At 42.9% G+C, this 15,065-nt stretch overlaps 1 long non-coding RNA gene across 1 annotated transcript; it reads left to right on the top strand.

Annotated features, from left to right (window-relative positions):
- Nucleotides 1–390: 390 nt before the first annotated feature.
- Nucleotides 391–14,769, top strand: LOC138853641 (uncharacterized). The gene is made up of 2 exons (XR_011392830.1): nt 391–529; nt 14,613–14,769. It is a non-coding gene; the product is annotated as an uncharacterized lncRNA (long non-coding RNA).
- Nucleotides 14,770–15,065: the final 296 nt, after the last annotated feature.

Raw genomic sequence — 15,065 nt, 5'->3', positions numbered from 1 at the left:
GGATAGGGCACGGGTTCCATGTCGCATCTGCACTGAGGGCCTTCTTGAGCATGGAGGGGGATATATGATCCCTTTCATTCCTTTGAGATACCCCACCATGTACTCCCTTTTTTTTGTGGAGGTGGAGGAAGAAACCTTACCATGATGACCCCATGTCTATGAAATTCCTCCTCCTGGAACCATTCCTCCTGCAGCACCTCCTCAAGACTCTTCCTTGTCATTAGACCATACTTCAGACCTCTAAAACAATCCGATACCTTCTTCAGGTTACATTTCATTGCCCACCTCTAGTACCGAGGTTCCGCTGGACCCTTCTGATATGTCCTACCTCCACACGTCTTTGACCATGCTTCTGGCTTCTCCCTCCACAGTGCATTTATTTCCAGATAGCCCACTCATCTCAAGATGGACCACCTGTAGTACCCCCACCTCAGACCACAGCCATTAATGGATGACACTGCCCTGGTTACCTCTCGCTCTTCTCAGAAATGACTGGAACGACACTTCCCCCTGCATTCTACGTTTCAAGGTATACAATGGACTAAGTTCTTTACAACCAACATCTCCTACTGATTATCTTTCAGATCATAGTATTAGCAAAGCACTCCTGTGCCATGTTGGACAAAATATTTCATGTTCTTTAGAGTGGTGTATGCATTGTCACGGCACATTAGTAGTATTATAATCATTGAGGATCGCTAAACCCGTAGGATTATACAGCACATGTGGGGGGAGGGGGTGGAAGGTATTCAGGCTTAATTCAGGGAACTGGAGCACAGATCTAATTCCCTAGATCAAAGAGTCCCTAAGCAGCATCAAGAAACCTCCCTTGAGGGGATTGTAATGGCACAAAATGCCGAACAGATTCACGATGTTTCCATTCTTACCACCATTGATAATATTCCTGTAACGATTCGTAAACATTTCTCAGTTCTTGAAGTGGAACCATTGTTCTTTCATATACCATCGGTTTAACGTGATTTCCTGACATGTGATGCAGACATTATGGAGCAACTTAAGTTCCAAGACCTCCCAATTCTGCCCGAGGGTGAAGACACTTTCCCTGCAGTATGGCTAGGTTAATTTTTAACTGCTGTGAACTTCCACCCTCTGTTTATATTGCGGGACACCATTTACATGTATGGGAACTAATCCCTACACCACAACAACGTAGGAATTACTGGCGTTTTGGCCACCTGGTGAAATATTGCAGGTCAGTGGTAGACTGCCCAGTCTGTGGCACTGCAATCCATCCTGCAGCCAACCTCCCTCTTGCCCTAGTTGTAATGAGGCTCGCCTAGCTTATTCCCGCCATTGCCAGGTTTTCTTAAAGGAATGAGAAATCCACTGTCTCAGACGGTTCCTCTTATGCCATGGCAGTCTCCCATCTCCTTTTCCAAGAGAGACTTCCTCAGCTTTCTCATTCCAGAATCACTAGGTGCCTATTTCCACAATCTCCTCGAATCACAAATTCCAGTCACTTCTGTCTAACACTCTTACAGCCCTGGGCACAGAGACACCTACCTCCATGTTTTAAATGCAGTTACTCCCACTCATTTTAACCATTGCACTCTTGCATATTCTTAATTTGCTCTTCAGCTGCACTCGATTTTACCTAGTCTGCTCCCAGATTTACATGGTAGCAATCTTTTTCTTATCCTCCTTGCATCCCATTCATAATCTAGATCTTCCTCGTAGTCCATGTTGGCAGTTTGAATAGGTTGACCTGAGCCCTTTACTCATGTCACTGTGTTTAGTGAGAAACCTTTTCCATCGTCGTCCTCTGAGCTATTACCAGGGCCGGATTAAGAAGTCTCTGGGCCCTAGGCTATTCAGATTGGCGGGGCCCCTTTGAGTTACGGGTAAGCGAAGCGACCCCTTCCAGCTTGGGGGGGGGGGGTCGGTGTGAGCCTGTTTAAGGTCTAATTAAATACATTCTGGCTATTTAGATTAAATTTAATAGGGAAAGTACATCAAGACAACCAAAACCATTTACCAACAGCCATTATAACTATCTTGTTAAATCATGCATTTTAAAGAGAATAAACTCAAGACAGCATAGTATTACTAGATTAGGCTATTAAAGTAGTGACATCATGTACCTATTATATTCAGCATAACCACTACAGCACTATTATTCCCTTTATAAATCACTGACCTTTATTATCATTGCATCATGCATAAGACTATCAAATCATATAAACTCAAGAAAGTAAAGAATTGTTTATATTCACAGGCACTTTTTAAATAAACTTTTTTCTGGATTTCACATTGGCAAAATCATCAATTATATTCTGAAAATCAATATTTCTTGTTAGATCAGACTCAATGGTCAACAAGGCTAGGTTACACAATTTGTCTTGACTCATTGTTGAACGGAGCTGGTTTTTCACTCTTTTCAAAACAGAAAATGAACGTTCTCCTTCACAGTTAGTAGCTGGAAGTGTTAGGTAAAGGCGATACACTATGTCAACATTAGGGAAGGTTTCTGAGATACCTGCATTTCTTAAATGTTTCAAAGCAGCTGAGGGCGCACATTTTTCAGGTGGAGCTTTAATCTGATTCATATACCCAGAAAAATGAACTATTTCTTCAACAAATGTGTCTTGAACATCTCCTGAAAGGTGTTGTTGCAACTTTAATGCAGCTTCTCTCAATTCTGCATCTGGCATAGTAGTAATTTTGAACAGAAATCCAAACTTGTCATTGAGATTCTGGTAGATTTCTTTTCTTTTCACCAATTCTGTAATCAGTGAATCCAGAATGACGAAGTATGTAGCTGTCTTACATTTCTGCCTTGGCAGCAACACAATTTCATTGTCTGGCTCTTCAAAATTGCGTTTCCTCTTCCTTGACCGCTGATGATCAGCCCGGTAACTGTAGTCTTTCACCAGCAGTTTAGCTTTCTCTTCAAACATTTCAAAAGCTTCATCATTGCGAAGTGAGCTTACAAATTCCACTAAGCCTGCATAGAGGTTAGCACAAGTAGCCATTTCAATTTCAATTTTCTGAAATGTCTTGTTCGTGGCATTTAACCGTTCCAGTATACAGTCCCAAAGCACACAGAGTAAGGCCAATTCAAAATCTTCCAATTTTGATGCTAAGCTGGCTGCTTCGCTTCTTGTAGTTGCTGTCTGGTCTTCATCCTCTGCTGTTTGGATCAAAGCAGAACGTATTTCAGCAAAGCTGTCTTTCAAAGCATGTGTTGCATCATGCTGCGCTGACCACTTTGTTGTTGATAATGATTTGATGACATTTCCATGAATGGTTGACTTGAGTATACTCCACCGATGCGTTGAAGCAGAGAAAAAATTAGAGTGCTTGTAAAAGTCCAAAAAATGAAACTGCAGCGACACAACACTCCGCAGCACATGACCCAACAAGATTAAGAGAATGTGCTGAGCAGGGCACATATTCAGCAAGTGGGTTGATTTGCTTGATACGGGCTTGCAATCCATTATATTTACCCGACATGTTACTTGCCTTGTAGTAGCTCTGGCCACGGCAATCCATAATAGAGAGATCATGTTCAAGCAGAGTATCCAGTACTACATTCATCATTGTTTCTCCATCATGGTCTGAAAGAGGAATGAATTTTATAAAGCGCTCTACAGGCTTACCACTGGAGTCGACAAAGCGAACAATGAATGTCAATTGATCTGTATGTGAAATATCTGATGTTGAATCTACACTTATTGCAAAGTATTTTGCAGTTTTCACAGCTGCTATGATGTTATTGAGGACCTTCTTAGTCATCAGTTCAATAAATTCATTGCATATAGTAGATGACATGTAAGATACAGTGCCTCTTCCTGCATTCCCAAGGCGTGACACATGATTTGCTAAGAATGGATCGAATTGTGCTAACAGTTCTATGATCCCTAGGAAATTACCATTGTTTTCCGAACCAAAAACTTCATTTTCTCCACGGAAAGCAAGTCCTCTTAGAGCTAAGAATTTTACAACAGCAACAACTCTTTCTAGAACTTTTCTCCAATAAGTGCGCTCTTTTTCAGTTTGATTTTCCAAATGAGAATCCAATAAGCCTTTTTTCTGTGCACGAAATACACTGGCTAAAATGCAGCTCATGTGAGTGGTGCTGTTTTCATGTTCCTCGAAACGCTTGGAATTTTTCCAGTCATTGAACCCCTGTGTGAAGGTATTTTCTTTGGTAGAAAATAGCTTGCATGCTGAACAGTACACTTTTCCTCAGCTTTCAGAGTATACCATCCATGATCTTTTCACAGTTTCTGAATTTGCAAGCTTCCTATAAAACATAGATGACTTTAAACAACGACGACTCCCATCATCATAAATCCTTGCTGATTTCCTAAAGTCAATGTTCAGAGTTTGACTGAAGTTTTCTGCAATGAAAGCATTATGTAGAGAATCTGGGATTACATTTGGCCATGAGGCAGGATCTTTTAAGACAAATCCTGTGGATGAAATGTCCGTTGAGACATTGAGAGGAGACACAAAAGTAGTAGATGCTGGCTGAGAAATAATGGAGGGAGGGCTTCCTGTATGATCTGACGTATCTGCAGATTCAACTGTACTGGTAACATCAGAAACTGTTTTCGTGAGCATGTCTGTGATCTTTCTGCAGCTTCCTACATCTTTCTTTTTCTGTTCTTCTTGAATTTTCTTCTTTCTTTTCTGTGACCCACTCGCATAAGAACGTCCAACATCACGTTCACGAGATGCCATAATGAGGATGTATCACTGTCTGTAATCATGCAAATACAAATTTTTCATTATCAATTATTATTAATTTTTTAATTATTAATTTTTTTGTCAATTGGGGGATATGGCCCTTGTAGCCCCCTTTCCTCTGGCTGCGCATCTAAAAATTCAAAACGTTACCAGAAAGGAGTCATATACAGAACTTTTACCATAGATTAGGTTAGTGATTTGGGCTACGAATATTTTACTAATTCATCCTCCTTGATCTCCAATTTACTTAAACAGAAATCATACCGAGTCCAAGAACAATGCACAATGGTATTTATATTACCATTTTCATAACTAAACTAATCATTATGTTTTGCATGATATATGGCCTACCACCATAGATAAGGACATGAGAATTAAAGAATGCAGGGACAATTTTCAGTTTCACCCAACCAACGATTTTCTGATGTGGCTTATGTGTTTCTGGGGAAATATGTAGTAAATTAACTGATGTTCTACATCACTTCCGTCGCAACTTGAAAACTAAGCATTTGTGACGGAAGTGATGTAGAACATCAATCAATTGAGATCTGTTATTGAAATGATAAAGACTTAAAGACAGGACAAAGTGCTTTTAAAACCTACAAACGGAAGTCAGTTTGCGTTTTTAGGTTTTTCTTTATAGTATTTTTACCAAAAATGTGTCTTTACTGGTCCATGCATCTTTACTGGTCAAGTAACCCTATCAGGTACCTCCCTTAACATTTAGAGGCGAAAACAAACATTTATCCATACACATCAATGTCTATCAACAACACTTCAGTTAATTTGTCACAGTACAAGTCTAGATAACGTGTAATTACTACAGAAAATTGGAGAGGAATCTCCCATACTCGCCCATTAGCGGGAAAACACAGCTGTTCTGATGTAAACAAAGGCGTGTTGAGTGTTGCCATCTATGGTTAGGTTTATTTATTTTTATTTTATTTCATTATTTATTTTTGTTTTGATTAATTTTTAAAAATAAATTTTACTCTCCAAACACTTGAACTTTTTAGGTAGGGACCCCTTTGCACTTGCACCATGTGCGCAGTCTTGGATGAGCCCCTGAACCCCTTGGACCGCAGGGCCCCCAAATGCGCGGGGCCCTAGGCAAATGCTTAGTTTGCCTATGCGGTAATCCGGCCCTGGCTATTACAACTATTTTTGACCTCGATTTTAACTTACCCGACATGTAATCCGTGAAGCAAAATGCTCTTGTTGGCAGGAATGTTTCTACCATCACTGCTGCTCCCTCTGAGTGCAGTTTAGGGGAAAAAGTACAGAAATTGAGTGGCAGGTACTTTCCAACCCCTGTTCCTGTTCTTAGGATTGCTGGTGTCATGATTGCAAATATTACTAAAGTTGCTACAGTAACTGGAAATCATCTTGTCCACATCTCTCAAGGGTTCTGTCTATTCTTCTCATTTCTTGCTTCCAAGTCTGCCACCTTTAGGCTTACCTTCTAGCAGAGAAGTCTTACAATGTGCACCTCCTCAAGGGGGACTCCTTGGCACAGTGAAGAGGCTTTTGGTCCTGAGGAACTGGACCCTTTAGTCTTCTTCCTCTGACCAAACCTAATTACCCCCAATTTCAGCCTTCCCTACTTCATCTTTCCCATCCTTTCTGTCCTTTCCTCATCCCTCCCCTTTCCTTTCTTTCCTAATTTTGACCTTTGGGGTCTTCCCCTCTTAAAATTTTAGCTCTTACGTTGGGGAAAGTGTGTATATCCATCCCATTTCATTAAGGTCCTTGGTGGTGATGGTTGTCGTGGAATCGGGATCATCTGGGGATGTCACGTTCCTGTTCCGGCAGGGGGAGGCCTCAGGGTGTTCTTCGGGTGATGGGTGTATCGAGAGGCTACCTGTCAGTTCCAGGAAGTTGTGGCCCATGGTGGTATGCCTTGTGGTGGATTTGTGGCTGCCTTCTGCTTTGTTCACCGAGGTGGTTTGGCAGATGTGAGGCTGCTGTTCTGTATTGCTGGTTTACTGGCATGAAGGGTAGGGTATTGCATGGGCTCCATGCAGCATCTGCACTACTTGCTGCACTGTGGGCCCTCTTGGGTGAGGAAAGAAATATACAATCCCTTTCATATCTTCTGGGAACTATACCTCCACATTCCCCCCACCCTTTTTGTCTCCTTTTTTTTAAATAAAGGAGAAACTTATGGAGACCCATATAACCATTACTTGCCTCCTCCCAAGCCCTTTCCTGCAGCACATCCTACAGACTTTGGCACTCCTTAAAACCATTCTTCGAACCTCTTCCAACCCGGTACCCTCCTCTGGTACTGTGGTTCTGACCGACCCTTTAGACACTTCTGACCTCCATGCAACTTTGATACCGGCTTCTCCACATACAGTGCGTCGATTTTCAGATTGTACACATGACTCTGGACTGCCCACCTCTAACCTTCTGTCCAAACAACCTCAACCTGTCACTGATGATCCTACCTCAGTTTCCTCTCGTGCTTCTAAGACATGTCCAACTAAGCAATTTCTCCCCTTAGCCTGTTTCAAAGCCCTTCTTGGACAAAATTCTTTAAACTTCAACCAACTTCTATCTTTCCAGCCGCAGCATCAGTACGGCACTCCTTCACCTTGTTGGGCAAAACATTTCCCTCCACGTTCTTAAGAGTGGCACACTCGTCACAGTTTAAAATGCAGAGCAGGCACAATATCTTTCACCTCTTGATGTTGACAATACACCAGTTATGACTAACAAGCACATCTCCCTAAATTCTTGCCATGGACCTATTGTACTTTTACATACCATCACAAAATGCGACTTTCTTGTGTTTAATGACATTCCGGAGTAACTCGAGCTCCTGACTCTCCTGATCATGAAAGATGACACATACTCCCTACCCATGGGTGGAGGCATTATCCTTGCAGTATAGCAAGGCTAACTTTTGACAGCCATGAACAGCCATTTGTTTACATAGTAGGACAATGCCTACAGGTGTGGGAGGTGATCCCTACCTCTCGACAATGTTGAAAATGCTGGCGCTTCCACCACTCGGCGGAATATTGCAGGTCCGAGGCAGAATGTTCTGTCTGGAGCTGCTAACCATAGCAGTCTATCCTGCAGCCACCCTCCCTCTTGTCTTAATTGCAAAAAGGCACACCTGGCCTATTCTTGCTGTTGCTCGATTTTCTTAAGAGAAAGGGAGATCCGTTGTCTACAAGAGAGAGAGGGCTTCTCTTACGCCATGGCAGTTTTGCATCTCTGCCTCTAAGAGACTCCTATGGCTCTCTTACTACAGGGTCACTAGACGGTCCACAGACTTTGGTAGTTCCTGATTCCACAGTTGCCTCTGTGCCCCTTACTTCCACAGTCAGTTCAGTGTCCAACACTTACAGTCCTGGTCTCTGAGGTTTCAACCTCATTTCTTACTGTCCCTACTACTACCACATGTTCCAGCGTCTCAGAGCCCCCTCCAATCTAAATTGACACCACATATCCCTCCTCCGAAGTCTACATCTTCCTTTACATCTAAATCTCCTTCAACCCCCAAACCACTTGACATTCACAAGCATTTTTCTTCTCCTTATCTCTAAATCGAGGTCTTTATCTCGAGATACATCTGTTACTGTTGTGGAGGTTCACCCACCCCCAAGTATGGTTGCTCCCTTTCCTGCCCTTCCGGAAATTTCTGCCTGCCAAGACACCTCTACCCCTTCTTTGGGGTCTTCCATTGTTTCTCCACTTTTTACCCAAACTACATCTCCCTCCACTTTCACGCTCTCTCCACTTTCTCTCATCTGAGACTATTGAAGCCATCTCTGCTTTTATTGAGGAGACCATACCTATGATGGACACCAGTCCACCCTCCATCCCCGATACTTCACATTCTCACCTTCTGAGCCTTTCTTCACATCCCAATACTTCACTCCTTACTAGTTTCCCATTGCCTCAGCGTGTTGACTACTGACCTTCTGGTTCGTAGATGCCTGCAAAATGTTACTGTTATACTCTCTTAACCGATCATGGGCAAACAGGGAGAGCTTCAGGTATCCAGTTTTTCCCTGTTTGTGTCTGCAAGAACCAAAATTGCGCTCTACTGTTTTCCGTCCCATCTCCGGCTATGTATTATGACATCAGATCCTTTTCCTGATGGTACTTCCAATGAAAGTGCACTTCTCATTCACCATGGTATACCACATTCTTGGGTCCTTGTCCATACTTCGCTGCATTACACTGCAGCCCGCATATACTCGGACAAATGGTACACAATCTGCTCTTTATATCTTTCTCCTCGGCCATTATCTGTTCCTGATTGCTGTGACACTCATGGTGATCAGTTAAAGGTTCTTCTCACTTCTTCCCCTCCATGTTTTAAATATGGGTACTCCTATTTATTTTGACTCTTGCATAATCTCTCAATTTGCTCCTCAACTGCACTCGACTTTATCTAGTCAATGCTCCCTGATTTACATGAGTGATTATTTTCCTTTCTCATACGTATTATCGACCTTGTAGCCCATGTTAGCAGTTAGAATGGGCAAATTGGGCCATTTACTCGCATCCAACTCTTTTGTGAAGAACCTTCTCCTTTATCCTCAACTGCTGAGCTATTACAACTACATTTGTCCTCAGTTTTAACCGCAGACTTGAATACAGTCTCTTAAACCTCAGGTAGGGACCCTCAGAAATGTGAGTCTTGGTGGTCTACTTGTGCTCGTGCAGTAAGTTTGAAATGTGCTGCATTAGACCGATATTGTTATAATAGGAGTACAGAGCGACGCCTTGATTTTAAATGGATGAGGGTGGCTGCCCCATGTGCCATCTGTGAAGCTAAATTTACTTTTTGGCAAGATTGTTTCTACCGTCACTTCAACTTCCTCTTGAGTGTGGTTTGGAAAAAAGTATGTAAATTAAGTGGCAAATACTCTCTAGACCTGGCTCTTGTTCTTAGGGCAAGCCCTCTGGAAGTCTACCTGGAGGGTATTCAGGGGATCAACGCCCCCATGGCCCGATCCACGATCAGGCCTCCCAGTGGATCAGGGCCTGATCAACCAGGCTGTTACTGCTGGCCGCATGTAGTCCAACGTACGAACCATAGCCTGGCTGATTTGGCAGCAACTTTAAGTATCTGTCCAGCTCCCTCTTGAAGGCAGCCAGGGGCCTTTTGGCAATTCCCCTTATGCATGGGAGGTGTAAGGGCCTTGTGCATAAGGCCTCGGACACTTGTGGTGTTTTCTCTTAGTATACCAATGGCACCCCTACTTTTCATTGGGGGTATTTTGCACCACCTGCCCAGTTGCCACAGAAATTGGAAATCATCTTGTCCGTATCTCTGAGGCACTTCATCTATGCCCCCATTTCTTTCCTCCAAGTCTGCCAGAGAGTTACTGCCTTCAGACTTTTCTTCTAGCAAAGTCTTTTATAATGTGCCTTTTCCATTTGCTGATCATAAGCAGCAGGACCTGATGGCATTCATATTTGTATGCTTCAGCATTTGCATCCATCAACCCTTGCAGTCCTGTTACGTCTTTTTAATCTTGTTCACAAGAGGTTCTTCCCCAGCTGTAGAAAACTACCTTTGTTGTCTTTTCGTAAACCAGGTACTTTGGAGTTCAGACCATGATGCCTACCACTATTGTCCCATTGCTCTTACCAGTGCATTTTACTAGTTGATTTTCTATGTTCATGTGGCATCTCACTTTTCCCTACCCCCTTGGGAAGTTCCAGCTGTTCATGTTTGTTTTTTCTTACTGCCATGCACGAAAGCCCAACTGCCTACGGTAGCTTCCCACTCTATTTTTCTTGACCACTTCCGCTCTCATTCTCATGCCATCGCAGCATACACAGATGGCGTCGGATTCGCAGCAATGTTTCCAGACACGGTCGTGCGAGGGCATTTACTATCCTCGGCTAACATTTTTACTGCTGAATTGTATGCCATTCTTGCAGCACTTATCAGTATTGCATCTATGCCTGTGTCACCAGTTGTTGTTTGACTCCCTTAGTGCTTTACGGGCTGTACAAAAATTTGATACACCTCACCCCCTAGTTCTTCGTATCCAACTTTGGTTACACCGTATCTCTACCAAGCACAAAGATATCGTTTTTTGTTGAGTCCCTGGTCATGTTGATGTACAGGGCAATGAACAGGCAGACACTGTTGTGCGGTCAGCAGTACATGACCTCCCAGTTTTATATAGAGGTGTTCCATTCATGGACTATTTTGCTGTAATTGCTACCCACCTTTGCACCCGTTGGCAACAACGTTTGTCTGATCTGTTCTATAGAAAACTTCATTCTATTAAACCGAGCATAAGTTACTGGCCATCTTCTTGCCATCAATGTCGAGGTTGGGAGACTGCTCTCTCCCATCTTCGCATTGACCACACTCGTCTTACTCACGGGTATCTCATGGAAAGGCGCCCTGTTCCTCTGTGAGAATTGTCAGGTTCCAGTATGTGTTAGCCACATTCTGTTGGACTGCCTGCTATATCAACGAGCACACAGAACTTGCCTCCAACGTCGTCTCTGCTCTGCTGCTCTTTCTTTACCTTCCATTCTTGCTGATGGACCCTCCTTTAATCTGGACACTCTCATTGACTTTTGACAGCAACTGGTTTACTCCACAAACTCTGATGATGATACCCTTAGCACTCCCCTCAGCCCTTTCTACCCCGATCTCTTGGTACCCTCTACCCCTGCACTATCCACTGCCCCGCTGTACTCCATAACCTACTAATCATCCCTCTCCCTCTTGCTACCCAATACCCTCACATCCTTCCCTGCCCTGCAGTGCTTTATAGCCCTTGTGGTTTAGAGCTTCTTTTTGATTATAATTGCTAGTTAATGGAACATTTAGTAAATAGACGTTGTGGTATTTAGAGAGACTATAGCCTCTCCACTAGTCAATTTGGCTTTCGTAAGGGCCACTCCACTATTGATCTCTTATTATGCTTAGATAACTATGTAATGCCTTTGCTAGTAAACAGTTATTGCAATCTCTTTTTTTTTATATTAAAAAGGCATATGACACTACCTGGAGATATAACATCTTGGTCCAGGCTCATTCCTTAGGACTCTGAGGCAATCTACCACTTTTCCTTGAAATCTTATCTGAGAAACATTTCTGTGTTTGGGTTAATTTGCTTTGCCCGGACTTTGACCAAACAGAAGGTGTCCTGCAGGGATGTCCTACCGCCACCCTTTTTCTGCTTGCTATAAAGGATCTGGCCTGTTATCCCATCTAATATTTGGTCATCACTTTGTTGATGACTTTGCTATAGCTTGTGCAGGCACTGTCTCCTAGAAGCAGCCTCACTCCAGAATGGTGTCAACTGTTTCCCATTGGGCCAATACACATGGGTTTACATTTTCTGGTGCTGAAACTCAGCAAATTACTCGCCAGATGTTCTGTTGTCTCTGATACTCTATTGTACCTGTATGGTTCCCATATCCCTGAACGTGATACGGTCAGATTCTCAGCCTTCTGTTTGATCGCCGGCTGTCCTGGGAACCTCGCATTACCTCCCTGAAAGCAACCTCCCATAGCCGGCTGAACCTCCTGAAAACCTTCACTTGTCTTTCATGGGCAGATCGTCGAACTCTCCTTCGACTGCATTCAGCCCTAGTTTTATCGAAATTAAACTATGGTGATCAGATATATTCTGCGGCTTCTCCCACAACTCTTTCTAAACTTCATCCCATCCATCATCCGGGATTATGTTTGTCTTGGTGCTTTTCGCTCCTCCCCTGTCAAGAGCCTATATGCAGAGGTGAATGTTCCATTCTTTAATGTTCACAGTGATGATCATTGCCTCCTATTTTACCCACTCATGACCATAATCCTTTTACATACAGGATAGTAATGGACGTTAGTAGAGATCCATCCTTTATTCGTTCGCCACCCATTTACTCCATCGCTTATCTCTCCCTCTTCAGTTGTTCTTGACTTCTCGTCAGTTTTCCCCTTTATATGTACATTTAGCATCTAACTTTTCTCTTCCCCCTTGAGAGGTTCCAACAGCATGTGTGTATTCTTCCTCAATGTCATGTGCGAAAGCTCAAATACATAGTGGCTTCTTGGTCACTTTTTCTTAACCACTCCGTCTCATTCTCTGGCCCTTGCAGTTTACACTGATAGTTATAGATCTCTTGACAGTCAGGTTTGCTGCAGTGTTCCTGGATAGTGTTGTTAGAGGTCATTATTAGACTCGGCTAGCACAGTTGAAATGTATGCAATTCTCACAGCGATTATCCGTATTACATCCAGGCCTACCTCGTTTGTGGTAGTCCGATTCTTTTAGTGCTTTGCAAGCTATTAAAAAATTTAATTCATATCCCCTAGTTTTTCGTGTGCAACTTCAGTTGCAAGGCATTTCTAGTAAAAAAGAAATCGTTTTCTGCTGGTTTCCTGGGGATAATGAGCAGGCAGACTCTTCTGTGCAGTACATACATCAATCAATCAAGTTTGTTCTCTAAGGATTACAATGCGGGATTTACAGATTTAGGATATTGTGTGGTTTACATGTTTTAAAATATTAATTACAGAGGGGGCCACTAGGACACCTAGCATGGCTAGGCATTTCGGGCAGACTTATATTAATTCTAAACTTTAAATTATTAGATTATGGTATTAAGACCACATTTCATTGGGGGTATTCCATTCTCAGACTTTTGTTGTAATCTCTAGCCACCTTTGTAACCGTTGGTCTGAATTGATTCATGAATTACATTTTATCGAGCAGTGTTTGACTGAGATAAATGGTTTTGAAAACCAAAAAGTTGAAGATTAAGACACTTGTGCAACACGTGGGAATCTCTATTGAAGAAACGTTTTGCCACAGTGGCTTCTTCAGTCCAATACAAAGCAGAAAGATGTAAGGTGAGTAGGAGTTTGAGGTAATCAGTCCCTCAGCCTGGAATCGATGTGTTCAGTCTGCAGAAAGGCTTTCTACAATGATGGACTGAACACACCGATTCCAGGCTGAGGGACTGATTACCTCAACTACTCTCCTTACACCTTTGTGCTTTGTAATGAACTGATGAATTATTATAATCAAATGAAGCCACTGTGGCAAAACGTTTCTTTAATAAAGATTCCCTTGTGTTGCACAAGTGTCTGTCTTTGACATGTGTTGGGGAGACATTTTCCCATGAGACGCGTCTCATTCATGGTTATCTCAGGAAGAGGCGCACAGTACCACTGAGAATCGTAAAGTTCCAATTTCAGATTGTCATAATCTGTTACTGTCCTGTCTACTAACGAGCATGCAGCATTTACCTCCGTTGTCACCACTCCAACATGCATGATTTACCTCCTTGGGACTGACCCCACCTTTATTGCAGCAGACTACTTTGACTTTTTGACAGCAACAGATTTAATGCATATTTCATTATACTTTAGAAATACTGCCCTAAAAAAACTGCCTCTTATACACTTGACCCTCTAGTCTCAGATAAAGCATATTAAACTTGGCACACCCTACCCTGCAGCACTTGAGTGCTCACCCCCCTCAGGGAAGGTTCCTTGATGTTGGTGAGGGGCTCTTGATTTAGGGAATTGGATCTGTGCTCCAGTTCCCCGAATTAAGCCTGAATGCCTTCCACATCCTCCCCCCCCCCCAGGCGCTGTATAATCCTACGGGTTTAGCCCCTCAAGGAAGGTTCCTTGATGGTGAGGGGCTCTTGATTTAGGGAATTGGATCTGTGCTCCAGTTCCCCGAATTAAGCCTGAATGCCTTCCACCTCCTCCCCCCCCCCAGGCGCTGTATAATCCTCCGGGTTTAGCGCTTCCCCTTGATTATAATAGTGCTCACCATGATTATAATTGGTTCTAAGTTTTAATTACGAAACTAGCACATCCTTGTGCTGCATGACCCTCGTGAGTTTAGTGCTTAATGATAATCCTAATAAAGCTGTATTTTGAAATTTTTCAGAAATACAATTACAAAGGACATGGAAAGCCTTTCATTGTGAACGTGGAGTGGGTTTTGGGGGCCACTGCCCCCTGGTGTGAGACCAGGCCTTGTGTACTTAACTTTCAATGCAGTTATGAAAAGATATTGGTGGCATTTTCAATAAAACTGAGCAATATCTTTTATTCACTTTCCTCCCTAGTTCTCCGTATCCAACTTTGGCTACGCCGTATCTCTACCAAACATAAAGATATTGTTTTTTGTTGGGTCCCTGGTCATGTCGACGTACAGGGCAATGAACAGGCAGACACTGCTGCGCGGTCAGCAGTATATGACCTACCAATTTCCTATCGAGGTGTTCCATTTCTAGACTATTTTGCTGCAATAGCTACCCACCTTCGCACCCGTTGGCAACAACGTTGGTCAACTCTGCTCGGTAACAAACTTCATTCTATTAAACCGAGCATAGGTTAC

This window comes from Cherax quadricarinatus, chromosome 36 (assembly GCF_038502225.1).
Source record: "Cherax quadricarinatus isolate ZL_2023a chromosome 36, ASM3850222v1, whole genome shotgun sequence".
Taxonomy (NCBI): domain Eukaryota; kingdom Metazoa; phylum Arthropoda; class Malacostraca; order Decapoda; family Parastacidae; genus Cherax; species Cherax quadricarinatus.
The sequence above is the reverse complement of the archived record's forward strand: the minus strand, read 5'-3'. Positions and strand labels throughout refer to the sequence as shown.